Raw genomic sequence first — 15,545 nt, forward strand, 5'->3', positions numbered from 1 at the left:
TACTTCCCAGGGGGGTCACCCATCCCAGAATTGCTCCCACCTTAGCACGCTTAACCTCGAAACTTTGGTGGGATTCGGTGCCTTAATACTGATATAATCGCGTCCGCTTTCTCATATGACCTTTATTACATGATTTGGGGCTAGTCGAGGTCTTACAGATTCCAAGGCATTCTCGTAACACGTCCTTCTTTGTACAATTACTATTTTACCCCTTTCAATTCCCAATGTTCACTTTTCACTTACGTATATGATTATTTCCTGTCCTGGACTTCCAGATTCCCGATAATGGGGAACATACCCTCGTCGCCATTACTTACAAGTACTCAGGTATCAGTCTGTTCGGATTTCCACTCCCCACTCTCGCATAATAATCTACAGCATAACCGATTGTCGACTTTCTCTGAATCATCCAATAGACGTTGCCCCTCTTATACCATTCTCCCTATTCAAAATCTTTGCGACTTCCCGTATCATTTCTCATCTCCTTCCGTTGTATGTAAGGCTTACATATGGAATTTCGTTGTCCTATGACTTGGCTCTATCGCACGATCTATGACAGAAAGAAGGTCAACAATCCCTAAATGCCCCGTAGCCTCCTGTTTATAAATGTGGCGTGCTTCACACCCTAAACAGGACTCTACTGGACACGACTTTGCAGACAACCCCTAGGACAGACCTGCTCTGATATCACTTTGTCACACCCTAACCTTACTAGGGTGTGATGGGCACCCGACCCCACATCCGGAGCCGAGCGAACCCACAGACTCTTAATACAGACATAATCTGTTCGGACTCTGAAACCAAATAAAAGTAAAATACATAGTGAGCTCTCAAAAATCTTTCTTTTATCGATGTTTTCGAATTAGACAAAATCTGTAATCATATAGAGTCTAACACATAATACAAAATGACATACCGACTGATGGAGCCGCTCACAAAACTGACGTACTATACCCACGACTCTGTCTGCAAAGTCTCTAGCATTGATCAGAAACCATAACACATATACTCTGACTCGGCAGCACTCCAGGAGCAAATGGAGCTTGCCAACTCTGCTGGAACATCTTCTATAGTAACTTCACATCATCTGGGTGTACCTGCGCGGCATGAAACGCAGCCCCCGAAGAAAGGGGGTCAGTACGGAATATGTACTGAGCATGTAAGGCATGAAATACAACAAACAGAACCATAATCGGAACAAGAAGTACAGAAGTAAGCACATTATCCGGATTACCAAAACGTTTATCTTCCAAACTCAGAGCGTGTACGCCGATATCATAGATCAGAAAAAGTGCAAATCCAAAACACCAAAATACCAGAATATCAAAATGCTTGTTCTCTAGACACAAATCACATATACTGAGGTCATATGTCAAAGAGGAGTACAGAAAGTACAATACACACAGATGATGTCATAAGTCAGACGGAGTACAGAACGTACCGAATACTCCGATGATGTCATATATCGGACGGAATACAAAACGTACAGAATGCTCAGATGATGTCATGTATCGGACGGAATACAGAACGTACAGAGTGCTCAGATGATGTCATATATCGGACGGAATACAGAACGTACAGAGTGCTCAGATGATGTCATATATCGGACGGAATACAGAACGTACAGAGTGCTCATATGATGTCATATATCACATATGCATCTAACAGAGCCCGGCCCTCTAGGGAGGGACACGGTGAACAGAGTCATATGCCAAAATCATATGTCATGTATGCATATAACAGAACCCGGCCCTATGATAAGGGACGCGGTAAACAGAATCATCATATAGCAAATCCCGGCCCTTCAGTGAGGGACGCGGTAAACAGAATCATCATATGCCAAAATAATGTATCATATATGCATGTAACAGAGCCCGGCCCTCTAGTACGGGACGCGGTGGATAGAATCATCAAGTGCCATCCTGGCCGCCACTCCCAACTCATGATGATATAGATATGCATATAACCGATCCTGGCCCGCCTATGAGGGACGCGGTGAACAATGCAGTGGAATACGCACGATGACATATCCTGGCCCGGGACTCAGTGAATCATACCGTGGAGTACACACAAGAACATAACATGCCCTGGCCCGGGACTCAGTGAAAGATACATTAAGTCATGCACGATCAGAGTCGTGAGAAACCATATGCACATAAATCAAGACTCGATGGATACGTGCACTTACCGACATTCGGAGGCTCAAAAACAAGTTTCGAGTCAATCCGAGTTGGTATACAAAAGTTATGAGCGTTTGAGGTACAGAACCTTCTACGGTCGTTTCAGAAGCCATTTTTGGAAAATCAGAGCAATAATCATATCAAGTACATTTCAGATATCGTTATGGATCAGATCAAATAGAACTTTCGGAACCATATGTACGTATAAGAAAGTTATGGACATTCTAGTACAGAACCCTCTACGGACATTTCAAAGCAACCCGGGATCGTATACGAAAGTTAGGGACAATAAGGCTTAAAGCGAATACTCATATCAGGATACTCATATCAGAATACTTATATCAGAATTACTAAATACTTATATCAGAAGGTGCATACGAATCATAAACAAACTCTAAATCAAGAGTAGAGTTACCTCAAAGTGCATATCATAACTTACTTGGCTCTAGGACATGCCAAAAGAAAGAAAGGGTAAGCCTTACATACCTGTGCCATGACCAACTAGTTACGCTTATTTGCCCAAAATTGCTAATCTACATTTAAGAGAATTGACATAATCATTAGATTCATCGTCATATACTTGTCTTGGTTTTTCAAATGAATTCACTTATATTCTACCTAAATTTCGGCAGCATCTCCCCTGTAAATACAACGTCCCCGAGAATCTAGCTCGGCCAATTTAATAACAACAAACCCGAGAATGAAACTCGGCCACATTATCAACAACAATACCAACAATCATATCTCCAACTTCAACAATTGTTTCAAAGTACATCCTAACATTAACAATTCTTCTACACAATCCGACGACATTCCATTTTCATTCAACGCAATCACATATATTCAAGCTAACACAAATGTTCCCGCATTCAAATATTTATCCGAAATCATTCTAACGTGATTTAAGAACATTTTAAACAATTCACACAACATTCAAACAACCCAATTAATATGCTACTTCACCCGACACCTTCAAGGTGCAACAATGACAATGACAACACATTTTCTTTCCTTCCATATTCACAAACTACACCAACAATTTACATGTTAACAATATTATCCATACAATATAAGAATTCATACTAATGTCACATTGACTTCTTCAACATCCCTTCAACAATTACAACTTTCTTTCAAACCATCAACTCTTTAGTTTTAGTATAGAATCTACAACAACAACAATCAAAATACTAAATAACATTATTTCATTCTCTCTCTACACAACAACACACACACACATGGCCAATACTACACATGCACGGCCACAACCTCAACATCTTACTTTCATGAATTCCATTCATTTCTTCCTACCACAACATGCACAACCACTTACAATACATAGAAGATGAGATGAAACCTTACCTTCTTTCTTATGACTCCACAACTCTCGGCTTGGATTAAGGCAACACCAAAGGAATGATTTGCTTGCTCCAACAACTATACCACGTCGTAGAGGACCTTCAAATTGGTTGAAAGACTAGAAGAAAATATTTTTTTCTTGAGCACCTTCCATGGCCAAATTCGGCCAGCCCCTTGGCCGAAGGTCTTTCTTCTTCTTTCATCAATTTTTCTAGAATTGGCAAAGTGAAGAATATATCTTATTTTGCCCCCACCTTTATATATATATATATATATATATATATATAGTTCCCCCAAGCATGTGAGGGGCACATTCCCTCTCTAGATGTTTCTTAAAATAACTAAATATGACCACTTGTCTTGTTATATAAACTTTGGTCCATTCAAGAATTTTCTTGAATACTTGTGAAATTCCCGTTTTGCCCCTAGTCTTCCACAATATTACCATGGGACATTTTGCGAATTTCTCTTTTTGGCCTTAGCCTTTCTCAATATTTCCATACTAATAATAGTCATAAATAATATTCATAACAACTTGTATATTAAAATTATTTTTGAAAATGGTCTTGCCCTTAACTTACCACGACCACCTTGAAATATCCGAATATATAAAATACGGGATATAACACCCTTGACCTTGTCTTTCTCTGATATGAGTAACTTGGGCTAAAAATGAGAATGTGTTTGCCTGATAATGTTCTGCTATGGTATAAATGGATTTGAAGTTGCTTTATGATTATAACTCTAGGTTAAATAATTAAAATCAATCACATGAGCTCAGTCTTGATTGGGTTGATTCAATGATGGTGTTGTGTAGCCATAAGTGCTCATAAGCAAACTAAAACCACTTGACAGAGGAGCGTTTTAAAGGCACTTTGGAGAGAGGATTGAGAAGAATCAAGTCCAACTTGGTTCATAGTACCTTCCTCCAAATAAAAGGTGCAATGGCATACTCTATGAGTCTATGGAGTGTGCGTTTGCCATATGAATGCACCATTGGTTCTTCATCATCATCGTTGAATCAAAGGGTGAAAGTAAAATGAATGTATTAAATGTCTAAATAAGCTGTTGGAAGTTATAAGATGAATCAGTTCTTTATGTTGTTAATTTCCCGGGAATAGGGAAAGGAATTGCTTAATATGAAGCCTTCAATGACGAAAGTTTTGTTTAAAAATGGATCGTAGAGACAGTAATTGCATGTCCTCTGTTAAGAACTCTTATGTTATCCCTCCCCTCCAAGATTTTATCAGAAATGAAAGGCATAGTGTCTTTCCCCCATCATATCTGAGTTAAGGTATATACATGAGTCTTACACCTCCTCTCTATATACCTCCCTTTCTGTTTAAAGTTTGTGTACTTCCCTTTTTCTTTTTGTTGATATTTGGAGTGGAGCATGAATGATCTTTAGGCCCCGCACATGTCTGTATGAATCTGTTAAACTGGAACTTCTTGATGACGATTTGTTTGGTGAGGAGTTGTTGTACTTTGAACTCTAGTGTCATGGTCATTAGTTCATGAATCCCCTACCTGTGGCCTCTCTTGTTGGGTTGAGGATATCTTTTCTTGTTCAAAATTGTCATACCAGTGGCAGTATATGTTGTTTGATTTGATCCTTTATAGTTTGTATTACTAGTATTCAGTCATTTGGGACTGTGTTAGATTGAAATAAGCTCTTAACATAGCATTTAGCTGGTTAAAATGAGACTATGATGGCTTTAGTCTAGGATAGGATTATGCTCAAAATATAAAGGCTGATTAATTGATTAGTTGAATCACAGGCATAAGGGATGGGCTTTAGGGATTAGATATAAACAAAATATACATAGGTTAATGAAGAAAAAAGAAGAGGTATACATATGGTATAAACTTGATATACATATCATGTGTATGTCATGGGTATATCATCAGAAGTATATGTGAAGCTAGATAGTCATATACATTGAGTACAAAGGGTATAGAAACTTTTTAAGCTTCAATCTTAGTCCAAAGCTAGACTTAGTGCAAATTTGGGCCTGGCCCATTTCAGTCGAATATAGTAGTAGGCCTAATGCACGTGGTCAAAAATAGGGAACAAGTAGGGGCTCGAGTCGGCACTCCAGGCCCAATAATATGGACATCATAAATGTGTATACATATTCTGCTTTATATATATATATATATATACATCTGTGTGTGTGTGTGTGTGTGTAATTGTGGTAAGTACAATGATATTTTTCTAATTGGGTTCCCTTTTTTTCTTTTCTCCTCTTCACTACATGGGCCATTTGGGCCGGTCAAAGCCATGGCCCAACAGGTCACTTCCTTCGAAATAGAAATGATTTCTTCTTCATGGAAAAATAAAGGGAAGCTAATATGAACGTAGACGCATTGAAGGCCCAATCATTGGTGAAAATGGTTAACTAGGGGTTTGGTACACCCCTAGCCTGTCCCTTTCTTTATTCATTGGTGCTATTTCATTTTATTTGAGCATTGTATGTAAATAACTTGTAAGAACCTCATATTATATTGGAATCTTTTGATTATGAACTAGTCGTCTTAGGACAACGGTGCATATGCCGTTTAGTTGACTTTTAAGTCCCCAACGATTTTTGAAACTCCGGACAAAGTACAACGGTTTTTAGAGTAGTAAACGATGATTTTTGATACAAGTTAAATAGGAAAGATAAAGAATTTTCAAGATCACTAGTGTTATGGTATTTTTTTTAATTTTAAAAACTGATCAGTTTTGAAATAAAAGGGATACATTTTACAAATTGAAACAGATTTAAATGAAGAATTCTGGACTAAAAACTGAAATAAAACGAAGGGATTATAGGCCTATGCCCAACCCAAAAACAAGAAATGAAATTCAATTTTTGTATATATACACGGTTACGTAAAACAAAGCAAACTGTTTTCATAACTTGTAAAAATGAAATATGTTCGTAAATACGAAGTTTCGGGATAAGATGTTTCGACATACTATACGAATTGACCTGAAACGAAGTGCGTGATTAATTAAGTGAAAAGGGACATAAATATGTATATACATACGCCATAAAACTAAAAACACTTTCTTTTATATATATAATTTTTCAAATAAAATAAACTATCTTATATAAAAGGAGGCTATTGTTATTTGGATATTATAAATTCGAAATTAAACTATCCCATATATGAGGGGAATATATTTAAAAAAAAAAATCCAAAATCAAATGATATGCAAATAATGATTATTTTTATAAATGCGAGAATAAACATTAAACAAACAGTTCAAGCAAATAATCACACATTGGTTCAAGCAAATAACACATTGAATTCAAAGGTTAATCGTATACTACAGATCTTTAATACTTGAGTGCCTAACAACTTTCCAAGTAGATCACCAGAACCCTTACCTAGAACTTTGGTTACAAAGGCTTTTTCATGTTGTTTGAATAAATCCTTTGAACCCGGTTTTTCTAATTTCTTAAAAATTGAGTGGCGGCGACTCTTTTTCAAAACAAGTCCGAAAGAGCACTAACTACCTCCTAGTAGATTTTCAGGCGCTAACGCTGCCTGCGAAATGCGAACCGTAACAAAAAGTATTATGGGTGGTGGAAAACTAGGATGCACGATTTCATCATGGCCGAAGACTAAGAGCTATGGGATGTCATCTGTGACGGTCCTTACATTCCAGTTCACACTAGTGAAGACGGTAAAGAGACCACCGTCAATACGAGAAAGGAATATAACGAAGCTGACAGAAAAAGGATTGAAAAAAACTATAGAGCCAAGAAGATTCTCGTATGTGGAAGACCGGATGAGTACAATCGAGTCTCAGCTTGTTCATCAGTAAAAGAGATCCAGGAAGCTCTTCAAACTGCTCATGAAGGAAAAACTTAGGTAAACAACTCCACGATTGACATGCTCACCATGGAGTACGAGATGTTCAAAATGAAAGAGAGTGAATCCATTCATGAGATGCACATCAGATTCACCTCTATAATCAATGAGCTACACTCTCTCGGAGAAGTCATCACAACCACCAAGCTAGTAAGAAAATTGCTTGGTGTATTACCTGACTCCTAGGATAGCAAGGTAAATGCTATCTCTGAGGCCAAGGATCTCAGCAAATTAAAAGGTCGATGAGCTTATTGGGAACCTTAAGACCCATGAAATGAAGATGGTCACGAAAAAGGCAGAAAAGAATGAGGTGAAGAAGGAAAAAAGCCTAGTTCTCAAAACTGCAAGAGGAGACTCAAGTGAGGACGAGTCAAAAATGGCCCATCTCTCGCAGAGATTTCACAAAATGATCACGAGAAGTGGGGGTTCTCTCAAAACAGGAGGCTCCAGTAGAAACTTCAAGGGGCATGACTACTGCTGTCAGAAATGTGGGAAATCTGATCATTTCATGAAAGACTGTCCTCAAAACAAGCAGGACAGTTATGACAGGACTGTAAAGAGAAACCAGGTCCCCGACAGGAGTTTCAAAAGAAAAAGGGTCGTTGATGAGATTGTGAAGCAAGCACTTGCAGCCTGGGGAGACTCCTCAAGTGAGTCTGAGAGTGAAAATGACAAAGGGCAATTGTCCATGATGGTAATTAATGATGGAACAACTGAGCATGAGTCAGACCTTGTAGTCATGGCTTAATCTAACACGGATGATGATGATGATAATGAGAATAAAGAGGTAAATTTCTTGTTACCTTCTCAAAGAAAAAAAGAAAGAGGTAAATCTCTTCGATATAAATAAAACATGAAAATTTACTCTCAAAGGAAACTCATATCATTGTCAGGCGTGCTGATTGATGCTATCATACCCTGATCGCAGAGACACAGGAGTTAAATCTTACTCTTGATGAAATAAAAATGGATAGGGAGGAGTTGTGTATGTTAGCTAAAGATATGAAGAATCAAGTTCATGAGACAAACTAATAAAATATCTTGTTGGAAAGTCAAGTGAGAAAAGTTGAGGAAATCTCCTTCAAAAGGAGAAGCAAGAAAGACTTTCATAGAGCATAAAGAGGAACTGCAGAAATTAAAGTTGAACCTCACTGCTGAAACTAAAAGGAATGAGCAGCTCAAGAACGACTTAGAAAGGGCTAAGTTCGATCTTGAAAAAACTCTCAAATGGATTCGGTTTTCTGATGAATTTACTTCTAGAAATGAGACTAATGGAAAACATCAAAAGAGGACTTGGCTTTGTGGAGGAGAAGGCGCCCTACAATCTTCACAGCAATCATGTTTTCAATATAGAAAACTGGGCATACACACACGGTGGAAGAGCTGATCACCACCGAGAAGCCTTGGAAACAAGGACTGAAGCTGTTCAATCAGAAAGGAAGCTTTTCAAGAAGGGAATGCGAAAGAAAGGAACAGGTCCTCAAAAGAAAGGATCTTGAAGGAAGAAAAGGAACATGCTGCCCGAATGGGCCAGAAGAACTTTAATCCATCCTTTCTACAACTACAAAGGACCCAAGCTGGTTTGTGTTCCCAAATCCAACTACTGACATCGTCTAAAGAGGTGGGAGAGAGAAGGAGCAGTCATCATGAATTGATAAATCGTGACAGCTCCAAGGTACAAGACTGATGTCAAAAGGTCTCCTTTCAAATCCCTTATAGCAGGATGTGTGTCGTATGGAGATTAGTTTTTTTTTTGTTGAGCAGGAAGGGATCTCTCAATGGCAACAAAAGAGGCTAGGTACATCGCCGACAAGTGTTTTTTGGCCATATCTAACTCACTTTTGTACCATTACAGGTATACATACATGGGAGGATCAGGAGAATTTTAGCACAGGCAATTATGCACAGTTCACAGTGATTGCTGATACATTCAAATTACTATTCAGAGACCTAGTCTCCGTATCTCAGGTCAGTAATCCTTTCATTACTCATAAATGTATTTGAGCTGTGAGATTTCCAAATAAAGCATAGGTTCTTGCCTTTTCCAAGATCTTTCAAAATAGTATTTGTGCCAAACCGTCACTTAAAAAAATTCCTGGTCCTCTGTTACACCTATTCCAAAAGTGTCAACTCAACCTGTTTAAAAGACATCCTTCTCATCCTGGCCTCTATCCTCTTCCCCAATCCGTTGAATCACAGAGACCAGGTTCCTCCAAGAGGAGAAATAGTAAAAAGAACCTACAAAATCAAAAGGTTCTCCTTGGGAAAGTTTTTAAAATATCAAGTTTGAGAGAGGAGCCACAAATGAAGGTTTTTTATGGAAGTGGTGGAATCCCAGGAGTGGAGCTATTTTTTTCTTAACCACCGCCATGTGTATATGAAGCAGAAGTGGTTAAATTCTATAAGAATCTGCTCTGCTTTGCTTTGATAATGCTCTGGCCCTAACAGTATATCTAACAGAGTGTGTGCTCACTAAGTTGACACTTGGGAAAATCTTTGGAGTAAAGACAGTGAGACTGAGAGCTGTAGCCGATAAGAGATCTCCAGAATCCCAGAGATTCATTGTTCAAGTTGCAGGGTGTGTAACAACTAGTTTATAAAAGAGTGAGCTTAAGCCTGAGCATCAACGAGCCTTCGAGTTTGTCAGCAGGGGCCTTTTACCAAGGATGGAGGGATGATCTACCATCACTATAGCAGACCTGGTCTCCCATATGGACTTTTCTTAATGAAAGTACTTATGCACTTTAATGTAAGAACTGGTAGAGCCTCATTGGGAACTAAGGACCATGTGTTCTCTCTGGCCACCTTGAAGGAATGTGAGTTTTTTCCACAGGGACCAAGTGCTGGAAGTCTATCCTCTCTCTCTCAATTCTAATTGAAGCTCAAGAACCGGCAAATGCAGAGATCAATTAACTCAATGAGGAAATGCCCTTCGAAAAGCCCAACTGGCTGAACGACCAAACGAACCAGGTTCTGGGCTAGAAGAAGAAGAAGCTACGGGCAGAGAGGGATTAGTTGAGAATTCAAACGGATGCACTCAGAGATGAGATGATAAAGGATCATCAAGCCAACAGAATTGACCTATATTTTCTCAAAAAATCCTTCAAGTCTCTACACTGTCTAGAAAACCCTTCCGAGCCTCTACCCCTTTTGCACAAAATTGATATCAACTTTTCCTGAATTTTGGCAGAATTGCAGTTTAACTATTATTTGTATGTACTGAATTGATTTCTATCTGCACTTGTGCTGACCTTTTTAGTGGCATACTGCTGTGATCCTATGCATTATTGCTAGCTTGCTTTCCTCTATCTTACTCATGCTTATGTTTCCCCTGAGGTTATGAGTTAATATATCTGAACTTCTTGCTAGTTGTGCTTACATCTTTTTGATAATTCCAAAAAGGGGAAGATATTGTGAGGCATAGAACTATAAGGGGGAAGACATGTCAGGGGACGACAGTGAAATGTAAGAGGGAAGACATGTCGAAGAGTTGTGCTGAGCTAGGGGGAAGAACTGAATATGTGATGATATTATGGAAACGTTTCTCTTCCAGTTGAAATTGGTTCTATGCTGCTAACATGTTGCAGGTGCCTTGATAATGATGGTCTGCTTCGTAGGGAAACAAGTGGGAAGCTGGTTCTCAGGGGGAACATAGTCTATGAGTTTGTTGTCATCAAAAGGGGGGGGGGGGGGGGGGGGGGGGGGAATTGATAGTTCCAAGTGCAATTGTGTTTTGATGATTGTCAAAACTTTTCAGAACCAGACAAAAGACCCGGTCTGTTATCTACTCTCTGTACACCTTGCACTGTCGGCAGAGATAGCTGTAAAGCCGAGCCCCTTGCTGCACATAAGTACAGCTCACATGCTTTGGGTCAAAATTGAAGAGTGGTCTCTTTTCATCCCATATGCTTCCACTATATGTACAACATGATGGCAACATATTTGGTAGACTTGAAAACCTAATCAAAATCGAGCAAATCATTGTCGTCACAAGTTCTCAAGTTCTCTCAAGAACAAGTCACTTACAAAGCTGAAGAACATGATCCAGACGTAGATTTAGTCTAAGTTCTTTATGTTGTTGTAAGTCTTTGTTCGTCTGTGCTTAAACTGTAAACCTACTCTTCTTGTTTAGAAGTTGGTTGTAGGTATTTAAATGTCTCAAAGTGTGCTTGTTGGAAGTGTGTTTCCACAAGCTTTTGAGTGGTACACTAGGCTAGAGTTAGTCTAGGTGTATTAGTGGTCCTTGGCTAGAGTTAGTCAAGTGGAGGTGCTTGCAATCGGAGTATTACAAGTCGGGGGTTAGTTCCTAAGTTGCATAAGCGTTATTCTAAGGGTGAGGGATTATGGGAGCTAATGCCTAGCTTACGATAGAGTTGTAACCTAAAGTTGCTCGTGTAGTGGACTTGAAATCCTACTGGGGTAAGTCGTGGTTTTTAATCCCTTGAGCAAGGAGTTTTTCACGGTAAAATCATGTCTTCTTTACTTACTACATTACATAAGGGAACTGGTACACAACCAGGTCCCTCATATGTTGTTTGGTCGACGCACAGCCTACAACACCTATGATGGGTATTGTCTTCATTTGGTGGCGGCATGCTTTCATTATTATGCCGGATTGACTTCTTCATTTTCGGTGGCATAATATTTCCTTGTTGGCATATGCTTCTTTTTATCTTTCTAGAGTACGGTGCGAGCGTACCTATGTGAGGCGCTAGTGGAAGTCGTCTCTGGAGATCGCAGAGATTCTCTTTTGTATTATCTTTTTAGTCTCAGTTGTAGCCTTCGTGACTTAATCTAGATACCGGTTGTGGTGGTTAGGAAGCGTCAATTCAAATTGGTAGCTTGTTGGAAAAATCTCTATCGTATCAATTTCAGGGATAATCATCAATAAAAACTATTTATGGCAGTGTTATTTTCTATGAGAGTTGCTTTTTTTATTCATATATTTTAGGAAAAATCACTACAACATTATAACATAAAGTGTAAATATCATTTATCAATAATAAAAATCGTAATTTAGAGCAAAAATACTTTTAAAATAATAAAAATTGAATTTAATGCTCGGGGCTTATGCTTTTGCGCTCGGGACTTACGCCGCAAAAGCAAGGGGCTCGACTTTACAGCTGTCTCTGCCAATAGTGCAAGGTGCACAGAGAGTAGATAATAGACCGGGTCTCTTGTCTGGTTCTGAAAAAGTTTGACAATCATCAAAACACGATTGCACTTGGAACTATCAACTCCCCCCCCCCCCCCCCCCCCCCCCCTTTGATGACAACAAACTCATAGACTATGTTCCCCCTGAGAACCAGCTTCCCACTTGTTTCCCTACGAAGCAGACCATCATTATCAAGGCACCTACAACATGTTAGCAACATAGAACCAATTTCAACTGGAAGACAAACGTTTCCATAATATTATCACATATTCAGTTCTTCCCCCTAGCTCAGCACAACTCTTCGACATGTCTTCCCTCTTACAGTTCACTGTCGTCCCCTGACATGTCTTCCCCTTTATAGTTCTCTGCCTCACAATATCTTCCCCCTTTTGGAATTATTAAGAAGATGTATGCACAACTAGCAAGAAGTTCAGATATATTAACTCATAGCTGCAGGGGCAACATAAGCATGGGTAAGATAGAGGAAAGCAAGCTAGTAATAATGCATAGAAACACAGTAGTATGCCACTAAAAAGGTCAGCACAAATGCAGATAGCAATCAATTTAGTACACACAAATGATAGTTAAGCTGCAAATCTGCCAAAATTTAGGAAAAGGTGATATCAATTTTATGCAAAAGGGTTGGAGGCTCGGAAGGATTTTCTAGACAGTGTAGAGACTTGAAAGATTTTCTGAGCAAATATAGGTCAATTTCTGCGGGCTTGACGATCCTTTATCATATCATCTGTGAGTGCATCCACTTGAGTTCTCAACTACAATTTTATGCAAAAGGGTTGGAGGCTCGGAAGGATTTTCTAGACAGTGTAGAGACTTGAAAGATTTTCTGAGCAAATATAGGTTAATTTCTGTAGGCTTGACGATCCTTTATCATATCATCTGTGAGTGCATACACTTGAGTTCTCAACTAATCCCTCTCTGCCCAGATCTTCTTCTTCTCCTCCTTCTTCTTCTCTTTCTCCTCCTCCTTCTCCTCCTCCTCCTCCTCCTTCTCTTCCTCCTTCTCCTCCTTCTTCTCCTCCTTCTTCTCCTCCTTCTCCTCCTACTTCTTCTTCTTCTCCTTCTTCTCCTTCTCCTTCTCCTCCTCTTCCTCCTCCTCCTCCTCCTTCTTCTCCTCCTCCTCCTTCTTCTGCTTCTTCTCCCCCTCCTCCTCCTCCCCCTCCTTCTTCTGCTTCTTCTTCTTCTTCTTCTTCTTCTTCTTCTTCTTCTTCTTCTTCTTCTTCTTCTTCTTCTTCTTCTTCTTCTTCTGCTCCTCCTCATCCTGCTCCTCCTCCTCCTTCTCCTCCTCTTCTTCTCCTCCTCCAACTCCTCCTCCTCCTTCTCCTCCTCCTTCTTCTCCTCCTCCTCCTCCTTCTTCTCCTCCTCCTCCTCCTCATCCTCTCCTCCTCCTCCTCCTCCTTCTCCTTCTTCTCCTCATTCTCCTGCTTCTCCTCCTCCTCCTCCTCCTCCTCCTCCTTCTCCTCCTACTCCTCCCCTCCTCCTCCTCCTGCTACTTCTCCTCCTCCTCCTCCTCCTCCCCCTCCTCCTCCTCCTCCCCCTCCTCCTTCTCCTTCTCTTTCTCCTCCTTCTTTCCTCCTTCTTCTCCTTCATTCTCCTTCTTCTCCTTCTCCTCCTCCTCCTCCTTCTCCTCCTCCTACTTCTCCTCCTCCTTCTGCTTTTCCTTCTCCTCCTCCTCCTGCTCCTCCTCCTTCTCCCTCTCCTTCTCCTCCTTCTTCTTCTTCGCCTTCTCCCTCCTCCTCCTCCTCCTCCTCTTCCTTCTCCTTCTTCTCCTCCTCCTCCTCCTCCTTCTTCTTCTTCTTCTTCTTCTTCTTCTTCTTCTTCTTCTTCTTCTTCTTCTTCTTCTTCTTCTTCTTCTTCTTCTCCTACTCCTTCACCTCCTCCTTCTTCTTCTTCTGCTCCTACTTCTCCTCCTCCTTCTTCTTCTCCTTCTTCTTCTCCTTCTCCTTCTCCTCCTCCTCCTCATCCTCCTCTTCTTCCTCCTCCTCCTCCTCCTCCTCTTCTTCCTCCTCCTTCTCCTCCTCCTTCTCCTCCTCTTCTTCTTCCTCTCCGTCCTCCTCCTCATCTTCTTCCTTTTTCTCTTCCTCCTCCCCTTCTTCTTCCTCTTCCTCCTCTTCCTCTTCTTCCTTTTCCTCCTCTTCTTCCTCTTCCTCTTCTTCCTCCTCCTCTTCTTCCTCTTTTTCTTCCTCTTCTTCCTTTTCTTCTTCTTCCTCTTCTTCTTCCGCTTCTTCCTCTTCTTCTTCTTCTTCCTCTTCCCCTTCTTCCTCTTCTTCTTCTTTCTCTCCGTCCTCCTCTTCATCCTCATCCTCTTCCTCTTCCTCTTCCTCTTCCTCTTCCTCCTCCTCTTCTTCCTCTTCCTCCTCTTCCTCTTCCTCCTCTTCTTCCTCTTCTTCCTCCTCTTCTCCCTCCTCCTCTTCTTCCTCTTCTTCCTCTTTTTCTTTCTATTCTTCTTCTTCTTCCTCTTCCTCTTCTTCTTCTTCTTCTTCTTCTTCTTCTTCTTCTTCTTCTTCTTCTTCTTCTTCTTCTTCTTCTTCTTCTTCTTCTTCTTCCTCTTCTTCTTCCTCCTCATCTTCTTCTTCTTTCTCTTCTTCCTCTTCTTCTTCTTCATCTTCCTCTTCTTCCTCTTCATCATCATCTTCTTCTTCTTCTTCTTCTTCTTCTTCTTCTTCTTCTTCTTCTTCTTCTTCCTCTTCGTCTTCCTCTTCTTCCTCTTCTTCTTCCTCTTCCTCTTCTTCTTCCTCGTCTTCCTCTTCTTCCTCTTCCTCTTCTTCGTCCTCCTCTTCTTCTTCTTCCTCCTCTTCTTCTACTTCTTCTAGCCCAGAACCTAGTTCATTTGGTCGCTCAGCCAGTTGGGATTTTCGAAGGGCATTTCTTCATTGAGTTAATTAATCTCTGCATTTTCCGCTTCTTGAGCTTCAATTAGAATTGAGAGAGAGGATAGGCTTCCAGCACTTGGTCCCTGTGGCAAAAAC

At 40.3% G+C, this 15,545-nt stretch overlaps 1 pseudogene; it reads right to left on the bottom strand.

Annotated features, from left to right (window-relative positions):
* Window positions 1–11,425: 11,425 nt before the first annotated feature.
* LOC132601632 (uncharacterized) lies at window positions 11,426–15,278 on the bottom strand (annotated as a pseudogene).
* Between the last annotated feature and the right edge of the window lie 267 nt (window positions 15,279–15,545).

The sequence above is a fragment of the Lycium barbarum genome, chromosome 7 (assembly GCF_019175385.1).
Source record: "Lycium barbarum isolate Lr01 chromosome 7, ASM1917538v2, whole genome shotgun sequence".
Taxonomy (NCBI): domain Eukaryota; kingdom Viridiplantae; phylum Streptophyta; class Magnoliopsida; order Solanales; family Solanaceae; genus Lycium; species Lycium barbarum.